We start from the raw sequence: 15177 nt of genomic DNA on the forward strand, positions 1-15177 counted from the left end.
GTCTTTCCCAGTCTTACGTCCCTACTAACAACACCCAACCCACTAACTGAAGCTTTTGACTTGGCTAAACAATTTGACATGATCTCTACGGAAGATGGTCTCTGCACCAAGTGTTGCTGCATTACTGTAGGGCCCTGAGTAACCCAATGCTGTGACCACAGGTGTCACCAAATAATGACTTGCATTTTTAATGCAATAATCAGTTCAGATGCAAGGCAACAGGACCACCAGAAACCATCTCCCAGGAGAAATGGGTAGCTTGCCCCAATGGGTTGCGAGTGGCTCACTAGTGTATCTATACTCAAATAATGACAAAGATCCCATATTTCATATTTTTGTTTAAAACAAAAATTTGCCTAAGAATAAAATGTTTCTTTTACATTTTCATAAATCCACACTCTGTGCCCCACTGGCGCAGTCATCCCCACTGTGGGAACTGATTTGGATGGGGCCATGCACAGCGCGAGGGATGACCAATGCCAAGTCCTGTCATCCCCTTCAGCCTGTTTGGCCCTCAGAGAAACGCAGCTGACCTCAGCAGCAGTGCAAGGTGGTGCTGAGCTGCAGACCCTTCAAATTATACCCTGTCATTAAAAGAAGCAATGTCTCCTTAGCTCCCCGTGGCTTCTGCCACAGCCCCCCTCGCTCAGTGGCATAGCTGGGCTGTGGAAATCGCCCCACGAGCAGCTCTCCCTCCTGCAGCACGTGGCACGTCCCCTCCTGACACCAGTACTTAAAACCCCCATAAAAATACTAATATTTGGAAGAGGACAAGCTACTGGTAACTTGCGCCAGGAAGGTCAAGACAAGCAGCTCTGCACCACCAAGCCGAGCTGGTGCACCGTTGCCCGGTCAGGGTTAGCATCACGGGTTCAAGTAGTGTGCAGGCAGCTACGCAGGCAGCAACCCTCCTGCCGGGCCCTCTGCCATCGCCGCAAGGAGAAAGGGGATCACTCTGACAGCTTTAGCTCCATCGAGATCTCTCTGGTACCTGGCAGGCAATTCTAGGCAGGGAAAATGGCACAGACACCCACCCTGGTGATGGCCCCCTCCCTGCATGGGTGGAGGTTGCTCATCAGACCCCGGGGGCCAATCTAGAGGGAGACGAGCCCGAGACACCCCGATATCCAGCTGGCACTGGGCAGAGCTGGCATTCAGCCTCTCTCGATACCCAAGGCACCGGGAAAGCCCAGCTCAGCAGTGCCTGTGAAGTGCAGCGCGCAGGCACAGGCACCACACCCCCTTCCCAGCAGAAAGGGTGAGCTGTGCCGTGTTTTTTGTTCAGGACAATGTTTTAAAATCCCAAACCAAACCAACGAGCTGGGAGTTCAGCTTTCCCTGTGACCTGGCTTGCCTGGGAGAGGAGATTTGCTAGCTCACTCCTGCATCTGTGTGTGTTGTACTGCTAAACCGCTGCCAGGGCTATTATTAGAAACAATTGTCTCTCCTGGAAATTTTATATAGAGCCTTGAAACAACTTTTCTCATGCCCTCCCCAGCAGTGAGCGGGCTAACAATGCAGCCGAGAAACCTCCTTACAGGGAGCACGTCTGCAAGGCATGCAGATACACCCAGACAGGCTCAGTTTGGAAACAGAGCTATTTATTTGTCTTTTCTAGCCCTGGATCTGTAGCAACTTTTCTGCCCCGATTTAGGAAAAGGTGCACAGGGGAAAGGAAAACCAGGCCAGCGGCTTTACCCTTTGCGAAGCCCCCAGCTCTGTATTAAACTTGCTGCAGCCATTTGGAAAGGGAAGGAGCAGTCCATCTTAGCAGTCAGTGGGGACAGGCATCCAGATTGCTGGGGAGGGGGGGAAGAAATCACAGCACCAGCTTCTCCCCCCAACACCCTCTCCTTCCCTCTAGTGCAAAAACCCCAGCCGCCGAGCGCCTCTCCCTTGCTCGCCCACCAAATTCAGGATTTTGGCGCTGGGCTTTTTTTTGGAAAGGCTGGCGAAAGCAGATGCTGCCCACATTTCTCTCTGCTCGAGATAAATGGAGGGAGGGGGGCGTGGAGCAACCCGCACACTGCGGCTGGGCTTTCCCCGCGGGGCCGGGGCTGGAAGGGGACCCCGGCCCGCCTCGCCTCCCCTCCGCAGACAAAGACCCCGTTACCTTCTCCCGCTCCCTCGGCGGCTCCGGCGGCCCCTCAGCTCCGAGCCCGGGGCGAGAGCATCCCCGCTGCAGCAGCGTCGGCAGGCCGCGGCTCTACCGCACCGCATCCGTCGCCCGCGCCTCCGCGGTGGGATGCGCGGGGCCGGCGCGGCCCTTCCCTCCGCTCCCCTGCGCTGCCGGCGGGCTCCCCGGGCGGTCCTAGGGCGGTCCCATGCTCCGTGCCGGGATGCCGGGACCCTCCTTTTCCCCTTCTTCTTCCCTTTCCCCGCCCGCCGGCCCCCGGCGCCCGGCTCCTGCGCGGCCGCGGCGCGCTGCGAGGTTGGAGCCGGGGAGGGAGGAGGAGGAGGAGGAGGGGGAGGAAGGAGGAGGAAGGAGAGAGGAGGGCAGCGAGCAGCAGTTGGCGCTGGGTCATGCGAAACAGACGAAGCGGGCTCGGGCCTGCCAACATCTGGGCTCCCCCTCGCCTCTGGGAGGAGGATGAAGGGCTGGATGAAGGGAGGCAGAGTGCGGGGTGGGGGCATTCATCCCCCCGCGCCCCGACCCACGCGGGCACACCTTGACGTGATAACGGAGAGGGGCGAGAGCACCGGGGATGCTCCGAGTGCTCATGCAGCCCCGTCAGGGAGGAAGAGGAGGGCAGCGAGGGCCCCGGGCACCCGTGGAGCTGGGCAGGCAGAGCAGCTCCTGCCAGGCTGCAGCCCTGGGGGCGGGGGGGCATCCTCCCTTCTCCCGCTGATTTTGCCCCCTGCTCCCGGTTGGGAGAAGGGTGGAGCTTGTGAGGGTGTAAAAGCGCACCCACCAGCAGAGGATGCTGCCCGGGAATAAAGCATCTTTGCAGACTGCACTAGCGGTAGCCCTCATGCAAGGGTATTACTATGAAGCGATTATTTATATAATAATACTCGCTATATAAGTATATAAGTATTACTATTGAGCGACCTGGTCTAGTGGAAGGCGTCCCTGCCCACGGCAGGGCGGTTGGAACCAGATGATCTTTAAGGTCCCTTCCAACCCAAACCATTCTATGATTCTATGAGTCTATTAAATAATTTTAATAGAATTAAAACAGGGAGCTGCTAGAGAAGGTACAGCAAAGGGCTATGAAGATGATTAGGGGACTGGAACATCTTTCTTATGAGGGAAGGCTGAGGGACTTGGGTCTTTTTAGTCTGCAGAAGAGAAGACTGAGGGGGGATCTTATCAATGCTTAGAAATTCTTAAGAGGTGGATGCCAGGAGGATGGGGTCAGTCTTTTTTTCAGTGGTGCCCAGTGACAGGACGAGAGGTAACGGGCACAAACTTGGTCATAGGAAGTTCCATCTAAATATGAGGAGGAACTTCTTTACTTTGAGGGTGGCAGAGCACTGGAACAAGCTGCCCAGAGAGGCTGTGGAGTCTCCTTCTCTGGAGATACTCAAAACTCGCCTGGACGCATTCCTGTGCAACCTGCTCTAGGTGACCCTGCTCTGGCGGGGGGGTTGGACTAGATGATCTCCAGAGGTCCCTTCCAACCCCTGTCATTCTGTGATTCTGTGATTTGATCAGTCAAGAAGGACAATGTGTGTGAGCCTCCAAAAAGTGCTGATTTTTTTGATTATACAAGCACAGTGCGAAGCACCCACACCACGATGCCTGCAGCTAGAGCTCTGACTTGCTGCCGCTGCTTTGCCTCCCTGTCAGCATTTTCTTTCATGGACTGGGGTTATTCCCACTAGGTAAAACCCTGAGGTTGCTGTTGTGCCACGCTCTGGCACAGGCTGGCCAGGAAGAGATCTGCTTCGGGACGGGAGGTGTGGAGGCGAGCTCTTTTATTCATTTGTTTCCAGTTGGCATTTATGCCACCGCGAGGATGCTCATGGCAAGGGTGGAGCTGGGACTTACATGGGAAATAGGAAATTTCCTCTTTGCCCTGTAGGAAGATGACAAAGTTGCTCTCCCAATGTGGTGGTGGTGGATGGGATGGATGTCTGATTTTAGTTGGGGGTGTTTCTGGGTTTGGTCTGCTGTCAGACTGAAAGCCAAGACCATACCATCATGGAGATGCCACGAACCTTGATGTCGTCAACTCTGCAATGGACTTAAGGGGCCAGCGGGCTGTAAAGTGCTTTTGGGTACAGTAGGAAAATACTAGAGCATGAGCACAGTTCCCTCTCCTGTTTTAAGGGCACAGGCATTATAAAAACAGAGCTGCGCATGCAGCCACAGGCAGGCTCACCCATCCAGCTCATTCCACCCAAGAGGCTGGTTTTGATTAAGGAAATAGATACAGAGGCAGTTCTGGCCTCTGGCTGCTGAGGGTTAAGAGCAAGCGGCTGAGGTGGCCCAACTCTGCCTTGGAGGTGATCCCAAGGTCAGGACACAGTGACAAGAGGCAGCAAAGGTACCCATCTCTGCTCCCGAAAAAGCAGGGGGACCATGGCTACATTGCAAAGGTAAAACTAGATCCTGTTCAGGTTTTCAGGTTGCATCTAACCCATGTCTAGATCCAGCTGCTGAAGTACCCCCAAGGGGCAAACTACCAAAACACAAACTTCGAAACCTCCTGGAATTTTAAACCCATAATTTCAGAAAGGGGTAAAACTTCAAGTTGCCTCCTAAATTCTGTTTTGTTCTTTTCCTTCAACAGAGGTCACAACATATCTCAAGTGGGTTCTGCCGTCTTCAGTGGTGGTGGCGAAGAAGAGTATGCAAACCTGAACCCCAGCCCCAGTTCAGCCCTGCTCCTAAACCCTGCTCGAGACTAGCAATGAAAAATCACCTTCCCAGGCTGTCTTTCACCAAAACAGGAGGCGAATCTGCTTCAAAGGTGCACTCACGATGCAGATGCCTGCTTGTGCTTGTTGCTCTACAGGAATATGCCAAGGCAATGGACTTTGCCCTTGAGGTAGGAAGATCCTTCAACTAGCAAAGCCCCAAGGCAATTTCCCCACCCATCACTGTATGGCACATGTTGCCCTTCGAGGTAACTCATCTTCTCCTGCCAGGATCTGTCTCCAAACCCAGAGCAGAGCTAGGGTGTGGTGCAGCATTATTCAGCTGGTGACAAAAGAGCTCGCCCGGTGGGTTAAAGAAGCAGCAACAGCGATTGGAAGCATCTAATTGGAAAGTAATTTGTTTCATGCATAGCAGCAAAACTGGAAAGCAAGGCTCACTCTGCCCAGAATTGCAATTTTCAGCTTTAAGTGCAGGTGTGGAGAGTTTCATTAGACTTAGCTTGAAATTACAGGCTCCCCACAACAGTCCAGTCTCTTCCTTTGGCACAAAGTCTGGATAAACAGGCATGGGTTTTGGACTGGTCTGGAGGCAGCAAGAAAGCATCCCTTCTCATGCCCCATGTTACGGTGGGGTTGTCTACCAGAGGTGCCGAAAGAGCATTCCATCACTGTGTGATCCTAATGGTGTCCTCCAACATCTTTGGGGCCTTGGTTGGTTTATGTCACAGGGAAGGACCTGAGTCACTGACACGTGTCATGTCACAGAAACAGTCTGGGGTAGAAATGGATGGGGAACCCCTTGGTTTCCCAGGTGCACCTCTGCAGCCTTTGAGCACCACTAAGCAGAAAGAAAGGCTGGGTCGTCATACTTGTGAAATCACAAGGTGCATCCCCCTCAGATCCCTTCTAAGGACATGAAGTTTCCTACCCATCCACGACCACAGGCATTACATTCCCCCAAAATAAAGAGTAAAATGGGTTTGGTACAAAGGCTTAAAATGTCCTGCAGTAGTGGGAACTATTCCTGCTACATTGCCTTAATCCTCTAATTTGCGATACAACATTTGTAATAAAAATAAACTACTGGTCTGAGTGAAAATTACATCCTCTAGGTACCTGATGGAGCTAACAAAGAACTTACTTACTTACTTACTTAGAAATGGGGACTGTATCTTATAACATGGGAAGGCAGTGGAGCATTGTCCCTGCCAGGAGTTAATCATGAAAGCTCAACTAGAAAGAGTTGTTTTCCCCCAGAACTAGACAGAGAATTTGCTCCAGATCTTCTCACTGGTTCATTGCACACCTCTTTCATTGAAACACCCCAGCCAGATTTGGGCTGATTCCCTGGTAGCAGGGTGGTACCCTGAGCTACAAGTGCAGTGGAGTGGAAGAGGGGGTCTGTGGAGGGTATAGACCAATATTTGCAGAACCTTTAATTTGGGGTCTGTAAGTAGAGAGGAAGAGAAGCTCTCCAAGTGGCTGCAGACCTCAACAACAAGAAAATCTATCTGGGGTGGAAGAGTGAGAAATGCTGTCCCTAGCAAAGCCTCAAAGGGGAAGATCATGCTTTTGGGATCCATATCCTTCCTTCCAGCTTTCACTTGCCCACTTCAGGTAAATCAGTGAGCTGGGGCAGCAGAGGATGTTAAAGTACCTCTTGGGTGAAGAGTAACAGTCATCTGCAGTTACATGGCATCACTTGCAAAGCTCTGCAGCCACAGTTAACTGATCCCTGCAGCACTCCCATGAGGTTCGGGAGAGCTGCCAGCCTCATTTTGCAGATGGGCAAACACACATGAGTGCAGAATGGCACTCAGGGACATTCAGTGTGTGGGAAATCGAGCTAAAAAACTGGGGGGCACCACCCCATGGGGTAGGAGTACACTGCTGGGAGAGCAGCATACACTGGTGTGTCCATACCTGGGACAGCTTTGGATGGCTCTTTAGATGCTGGTAGCCATGAGGCCACCGAGGCTGGGACCACTAGCCCAAGGAGGACACCAAAGGGTGATGGAACATCATAATGCATGCAGGGCTCGCTGCTTGCTCAGTGAAACAGCTGCCAAAGCCCCCACCAGCTTGATTAAAGCCTGCAGAAAGATGGCTGCACTGCAATGCAGAGGCAACTCCTTGTGCCACCCAGAGTTTGCTCTACCCTTCTTCCTCTCCCAGACATACACGCTGTAATTCAGATTCCTTCAACAGCATCCTTTCAGGAAAAAAAAAAAGCATTCACATAATGCACATTCCTTTCTATATTTCCTAGTTATAATTCAGCAGCGGCAGCAAGAGTCCCTTTCTTCAAGGAGCTTCTGTAATTTCACAAGGTCTCTGGAGCTGTCAATACCCAAACAATACGGCCCGGTAACAAACATTTAGTCTGGAGGCAGCAGAGCTGCTGTCATTGCAATGATTAGAAGCAGGCCATAGCTGCGCCTCTTCCAAGCTGGCTCGTATCATGGCAAGTCCCAAAAAGAGAACAGTAACCCAAATATTTAACTTTGACATACACAAGAGGGAATTCTCCAGCAACCAGATGCCTCTGCGCCAAAATAACAACACGCTGGTTTATTGGTTCCTGATAACAACACAAGGAAGAAACACCATGGCCTTGTGCTGGAGAACTATTGTTGACAATTCATTTCCACTCTCTTTAGCAAAGATTAAAGTATCAAAATACTTTACAGGGAACGTGGTGATAGGATTGTGGGTGCCATCAAAATGTGTGAGCTGCTACATGAACATTGCTAGTATTTTCAGAAAAGCTTAATGAATATTGTCTATCCCAGAACTGCATTAATTAACACTAACGGGTTGGAGGAGATGTCATGTCATGAAGTAATATTCACACTTACACAACGATTTGCATCCATAAGCGGTGCATTGCTTTACAGAAGTCAATGTCATTCCCCCGTACGGTAGATCTGAAACCCATGGAAGGCGAAGGAAATGCCTTCAAAAAATATTTAGGATTTGCTGAAGGTATCTAACTGCCTACATCCCTGTGGGACGTGTTTAAGGGCCTAAATCCCATTGATTACACACCTCTTAACTCATAATATCTGAGTAGCAATAAAAGATTAAAAAGCCCCAAAACTTAAAAAGCAACATGGACCTAAGTGACTTGGGAACTGAAATCCATTTTCAGAGATGATATAATCTGTTACGCACATGAATCGCACTGTAAATCAATGCAGCTGACTTATTCTAACCATGACAAAGATCAGCCAGCCCTAGAAAGCGAAGTGTCAGGTTGGCCTATAGGTTAATTTATGCAGTTTCTTTGAAATTCATGGTATAGCATGGTCTTGTCTGCTCATGAGCTCTGATGTAAGTTGGCTGGAGACGAAGTAATGGCCTCGCCTTTTTTCAGCTGAGACAACCTGTATCCTCCATGCAACAAATATGTCTCAATGCTGGGAAGTAGAAAGGGGACTGATGTGACCCAACTGGTCACCCAAGCCACCGGACTGCCCTCACGCGCTTCCATGGACCAGGGCCAGCAAGAAAGAGGTGGAGGGTTGTGAATACCACTACCAAACCTGTCCCCATCACCTCATTTTCCCTCTATAACAGGTTGGGATGAATTGTGTCCTTGAGATAATTCATACTGAGAACTTTGGAAACCAGGTAGAAACCACAAGGATCTCATTCAGAAAAGTAAAATCCAATTACTCAGGAGCAGGATCTGAATCATATAACTGGATCCAGCCCTGCAAACAATTTAGAGGATAGAGCACACGCAATACCAACTGTCATGGTGCAGCACACTTCAAACTGGGAAGATCTCCAAGTTTGCTGAGTGAACCATGAGATGTTTCTAGCTAAGCCTTCCACAGAAATACTTCACTTCTGAGATGAACAGTGGGTGTTATTTCCCATGCCATGCTTTCATTAATTTCCAGGACAATCGCTTAAGTAATTGGGGTAAAAAAGGAGGGGGGAAAGGGAGAAGCAGGACTTTAGCTTTGGACAAAATAAGCCTCCAGGGCATCTGATTAATTTTCACACAGACTCTACTTAAAGGATCTCTGAGAGCTGAAGAGGGAAGTAAGCAGACCTTGACGTTCCCTAAGAGCAGGTGCAATAAATCCTCCCATCATTAGGCGAAGAAAGTGCATGCTGGCAGGATTATTATGCAGGCAAACGAAGCTTGGTCTTTGCGCGACAGCTGAAATGGATGGTGGGGACAAGCCAACTCCAGCTGGTTGGTGCTATGACCCGTGGGCTGGCAAATTCAGTCTGCTGCCTCCAGCTCTAGCCTGGGGCTGGTGCAGAGAGGGACAGGACTCACGTGTAAGTCGCCCGTGTCCCAGTTATCTCCGGGTAATCCTGGCATCCAAGAGGCCAAACAAAGCGAATAGCTGAATTGTGCATAAGGGAATAAAGATGAGCTGGGTGTGCCACCAGCCCTTCCTCCGTGACCCGTGCCTTGGTGCAGTAAAGCTGGGGAAAGGGGCTGTCCTTGCAGTCCCCCCCACTTTGCACCCACCTGGGTTTGGGAGTGAGGGGAAGAGAGAAGGAAGTCTTCCCAATGGAAAGCGCTGGGAGCCACCCTGTCCTTGCCGGAAGAATAGGAGGGGTGAGGGTTCACCTCTCTGATAGAGGTCAGGTCCTCACCAGTCCCTTCTCCCCACAGCTCCCATGGGGTGGAGGGGATACATGGGGCCCTGCTGCCCTCTTCTTCAAAGCTGAGCAAAGCTCTGTCTCAGGAACTTCTTGTTGTTCCTAGAATATTGCCATTTTCACCTGAAATGGCCTGAAAGCAGAACAATGCAGGAAAAAGTGGATATGGCAGGGGCCCCTTCCATCCATAAAATGGTCTGGGTGGTGGTGGGAGACAGGGAGGCCTTGCCCCAGAGGAGGAACAGGGGCTGGTGGAAGAGATGGTTGGTGGAGGAATGGAGGAAAACCAGGAAGCACTCCTGCTGCTGGCGAAGGGCACTGTTTGGCTGGGGGAGACCTGGAGAGATGCTTGCGACTGCGGACATGACCCCAGTGCAGACAGAAATAAAATGCAATAAGAAGAAATCTTGTTCCTCCAAAGGCAAGTGAACCAACCTCATCTATGCAAAGGAACTCCTGAGTAAATGGCAAATGAGTAAGTGGCAAGAACCTGAGAAGAAGGCTGAAGAAAGGTGAGATTATTCTCCCCACCCCATCCTCAGATGCTGCGGTTGACTGGCGCTGCTGAAAGCCACCCATGAACCTTCTCGGATGGATGAAAAAGCCAGCACAGGTAATTGTGAAGGACATCAAATGAGTCAGTTGAGACATCCGAGCCCAGAAACATGCCTCCTGTTAAACAAAAACTACAGGTAGCTCTTGCATGGAACGGCATAATGAAGTACTTTTCTTTTGTATGGAAGAATAAAACAAATTAATTCTCATTTGTTAGGGTTTTTGTACTGAAGTAACCTTTTACTTTGCATGCTGTCAGATTTGAAGAATATTTTTGTAGTTTTACACTGCCTTCTACTGAGGATTGCAAAAGTTACAACGGTTGGAAAAGCTTCCTATTTCAAAGGGTGCCACATTTTGCAGAAAATGCAGATAACGTTCCAAAAGCCAGTTAGACAATGCTTTCAATACATCACTGCAACATTAAAAAAAGGGCTCATGAGATATTAAAGTGACACAGCCAAGTGACAATTTAAGCAACTGAAAAAAAAAAGGTGCTGTAAGTTTGCTTTCCAATTTTTGTTACTTTTTGGTCATACTTTTTTATTTCTTAAGATGTTTTTCCTCCATTGCTTGCCCACAAAACAAAATCAGGGAAACCTCCTGGCTGTAGTAGGAAATAGCTTTTCTAGCCAAAGGTCTTGTAGGTGTTAGTAGGGGGTAGCCTAATTTCAGATGCAGGTGTGGTTTTTAAGGTAACCTTTTCTTATTGAAATGTTTCACTATCTCTTTGAGGCAAGATCATTATCTAAGTTGAACAGATGGGAAAATGGAGTCATAGAGAGATCAATTTACCTGGGTAAGATCCTGTACCAAATTGGAGAGACCTGGGAATAAATTGCAAACCTCGTGACACCAAAACCTTTGTTCTAACTCGAGACCCCTCTTCCCCCAGCTAATGAATCAGTGATTAACAAAGGCTGTTCCATTCCTGACAGTTTAATCGGTGATTTCTACTTTACACTTTGGTTCACTTTGGCTTTTTTAATCTTTATGAGGCAATCCTCGCAAAGAGAGGAAGCAAACAGAAAATAAATCTTGGAGCAAGTAAGCCCTCATGTCATAAAAGTGCAATGAACAGATCTTATTTGCCAGGAAATATTTATCTGACCAATAATGTTTGCATTTAGGCCCAGTCAATTGCTTTAATAACAAACACCCAAATTACATTTAATACGAAAATATTTAAAATGGGCTCAGCATCTTCTAAATAAACATAGCACTACTCATAATGGTGCTCTGATAGAGCCAAAGACTCAGTGTTACTTGATTTATTGTTTAACTTGAGTCTAATGGCTGCGTATCTGACGTCTCTGGGAGCATGGGCTTCTATCACTCGTCTGAACACAATTTCCTTTTCATTACTGAAGCTCACCAGGAATAAAACCCAGCTCTCCTGATACACTGTCCAGGGCGGTCGCCACAAGACTATTAACCCTCAGCTAAGGAGATTGAAGAGTTTGATTAATTCACTCCATAAAGGTTGCTCATTTCCCCTCCGTACGCTGTGGTGGCCTGGTTTCTGAGCACCCCGTGGTCTGCACGGTTACCTCCAAGCAATGTCTCTGCCAAGCCTAGCTGTGTTTGCACGGGGTCACACAGACCCAGAGCTGCTACAGACCAGCCTGGAAAAGGGCAGGAGAGCCTGAAAGTGGCCCATCGATGGGACTTATTTGTCCTTGCTGGTTGCTATTTGGGATGGGAGAGTCTTGGGTGTCGATGCCTGCTTTGAGGACTCTTTATGTCTTTCACGTAATGGCTGTAACAGGCCTTGCAGACACATGCGAGGCTGTAGGATAAGCGGCATTGACACTTCCCCTCCAAAAAAAAGTTGAGAAACTCAAATTCATACATCACAAGGCAGGTCTTAAACCACAGAGCCCCTCCATGAAGAGGGGGAGGATTTCACCTACTAGCTGTGGCTTCAAAAATGCTTCCCTTGCTCAACCTTTCATCCCCTGCTCCATTCTTGCAGGAAAGGAGGGAGGTTCCTGCCCCCAGGCGGTGTGCTGATTCCTAAAAAGTCAGCATTAAACATCCAATCCCCACTTTGGGTATAGCTCTAACCTGGCTGACGCTACCTCAGAGCTAGGATTTGCAGACGAGACGTGGGACTTGCACCGTAGCACCTATTCCCCATGACCACCTTGACTCCTGGAAGTGGGGAGCAGGAGATATTTTGTCTCTGAAGACCGATCAACCCCATCAACCATTCAACTACCATCAAAAACACTACTTGGTGGCTATTACAATGGTAGTTTCTGCAGCTCCATAGTGTCGTTGCAGTCTTTGGGCTACAGAAAACTAGGTGCCTGTTTTTAGGATGGGGAAGGATGGGATTATGCTCGGATCTGTTCTCTCCCACCCGTATCTCAGTGACATTTTGCCTTGCACTCTCACCTTATCCTCACCTATAGCTGAGTTTGGTCCTTACACACTTCCCTCTCTCCTGGGGGGACTGTGAAGTGTAACTCGTTAAACTCTGAGAGGTGAATATAGACTTTGGATGCAACACGTAAGTCAACTCTTGCTAAGGTGATACTTTTTACAATGACTCCTTGGGCTTGTTTTATTTAAAAAAGGGGGAGAAATTATATTGAGATTGGCGATAGCAGCGTATGCCATTGGTCAGATAGGATACATGCAAATTAAGCTATAAACCAAACCGACTAATGTTTGGCTTTTGGCTTTGCAGGAACACTGTGATGGTGACTGCAACCTTTGTGTGTAAGATTTTGAGTACGTTGAAAACATTTTCAGATTAAGTGTGTTGGAAGGGTTGCTATTAAAGCAATTGAACAGGCTTAAATACAATCATGGTTGGTCAAATGCATATTTTCAGGCAAAACAAGAATTTCTGTGATAGTTCTCATGGGAGGCTGCATGGGAGAAGGAGAGGAAATAAAACCCCCCAGTCCCTGATGTTTGCAATATCACTGCTTAGCTGCAGGATGCAACTAAACTGCACCTCCAAAATAGGGACAAACACCTGCGAGGAGCTGACTGCATTTGTACATTATCCTTTGCACCTTCAAGCTGTAACAGGGGAAACTAGTGATAAAAGGATCCCCTGTGCCTTGTCTGAAAATTTCTTGGGAGCCACCACTGTGGATGGGGACCAGATCCTCACTGGTGTCCCACCGCAGCAGGGATGGGAGGGCTGCGCTGCTCTCCGCAGACCCTGCCTTGGACGAACCCGTCCGATGGGTGCGTGGGCAGAGCAGGGGTTGCACATTCCCAGCAGGTTCGGACCGTCTCAGAGGGCAGTGATGCTGTTTCCCCATGGCAGCTCAGGCTCCTCGTTTACAGCAGTGCTAATTTTCCCGTCCCCCGGCTTGCAGGCAGACGCTTCTCCCCCTGGTCCTCATTCCAGAGGCGGCTGCCTTTCCACGGTGGCAGTGACCTTACGATCTGAGAGCACAAGGTTGCCACATCTCATGACAGATGATGTTTTTCTGAAAACCTGCTCTTCTAGCCTGATTCCAGACGGTGAAGGAGAAGAGAGACCAACTCTATGCGTTTTATTAATCCCATTATTTTAAGGCAGTCTTAATACTGAGCCTTAGCACTTTTAAAAACAGAGTGTACTTTGCTGGTTAGGGTCAAGGGAGTAGGAGACACAGGTCTTCCCTTATTTTGTAATCAATGTTTTCCTCGTTTTTTCTTTTTATGGTTATTATTCTTTTTACTGGAATTACTGCTGTACAGAGTGTATTTCTGTGTGAAAAGATGAAGTTACAGTTTCACTCCTAGGTGGCAGTATAAATTATTTCATGGGCTACCCTATAATCTTTGGTCATGTTGTACGGCAAGGTAATTGATTCCCAAGTCACTAAAGCTAACTGTCATGACTGTAAATCTAACACTTGAGCAGTGTTTGCTATTAAAAAGTCAACATCTACAATAGTTACTACACTGCAATTACTGGGAAAATGCTGATTTGCTCTAGACTTGGAGCAGGGAATAATTGTAGCCTCTCTTGAGACCTTGAGTGTGATAATTGGTGGTGAATGGTGGGTTTTTCCAGTGGTGATCACGTAGGTTGTCTCTCTGCACACTTATTCCCAGAGCCCTTATAGCATCACTGTTCCTGCAGCCTCCAGCGCTGGGCTCGGTGCTTCCACCTGCATGTAGCCAAAATAAATAAAACCTTCTAGGAAGAGCACACAGACTCAGATTTTGAGCTGGTGCAGACCTTTAATAAAGTCAGAGGATTGTGCCAATACACCTGCCCATTTCTGCTTCTACTTCCAAAGTCAAGCGAGAAATCCTATGACCTCTGAATTCAGGCCTCTTGATTAGAGCCTACCTAGTAATATGAACGTTTTTCAAGTCGTGTCACTAGATTTTTAATTTTCAAGGACAATACAATGGATATTTATGAAACGTGCTTTAGGTTTTGGTGCTTTGTAGCTTTAGAACAACTGGGGCAGCGGGCAGCAGCCACCGGTTTGCTCTTCAACCCCACGGGAGAAGCTCTGGAGATCAGGACATGGCTGGTCTCTGGCCTGGTGGCTTTCCATGGCACCACATCCATGGGAATGAGGAGAAGGTTACAAGGCTGCCCCTGAGAAGAAGGATGGCAAATCTCAAGGTTTCAGATAGCTATTTCAGCTAAAATTCACATAGCACCCAGGACTGGGGAGTGGAGACCCCGTAACGTGCTCTGCTCCTGTCAGGGAAGGAAAGCACAACCCCTGAGAGGAGCTGATTTCAGTAGCAGCTTTCCAAATACCTTATGTAGGGCTGTGCAAAATGTCTGGAGGGAAATCTGGAAGTCATCCCCTTTCATGGCTTTCACTAGAAGTTCTTTTTCCTGCTGATTTCCCCTCGCAGAGAAACAAGCAAGCCCAAGCAAATAAACAAGGCAATCCATAGGAAATACCCCATTTCCCTCTCATCCTTTTATTCCCTCAAAACAAACTCCTTAAACTGGACGGCTGAAGATGGCTTGCTGCTTGTGACAAACAGAATGGAGAAGTTGCCACTGGCTTTGATGCAAAATCAGCTTGCCTTTTTTTTTTGCTAAACTAGTGAAGACAACTGATTTCTGCATTACCAAGTGGCCATGGACAAAATCACGTAAGTGATGGTGCAGGAGTGTAAATGTCATTTTTATTCATTCCCTGGCAGAAAAAGCAAATACTAATACTAATACTAATAATA

At 48.6% G+C, this 15177-nt stretch overlaps 1 protein-coding gene across 3 annotated transcripts in view; it reads right to left on the bottom strand.

The window, feature by feature from the left end:
- FRMD4A (FERM domain containing 4A) overlaps positions 1-15177 on the bottom strand; it is a 212682-nt gene that overhangs the window by 151293 nt on the left and 46212 nt on the right. The gene's annotated exons all lie outside the window — the stretch shown is intronic.

This window comes from Gavia stellata, chromosome 4 (genome assembly GCF_030936135.1).
Source record: "Gavia stellata isolate bGavSte3 chromosome 4, bGavSte3.hap2, whole genome shotgun sequence".
NCBI lineage: Eukaryota > Metazoa > Chordata > Aves > Gaviiformes > Gaviidae > Gavia > Gavia stellata.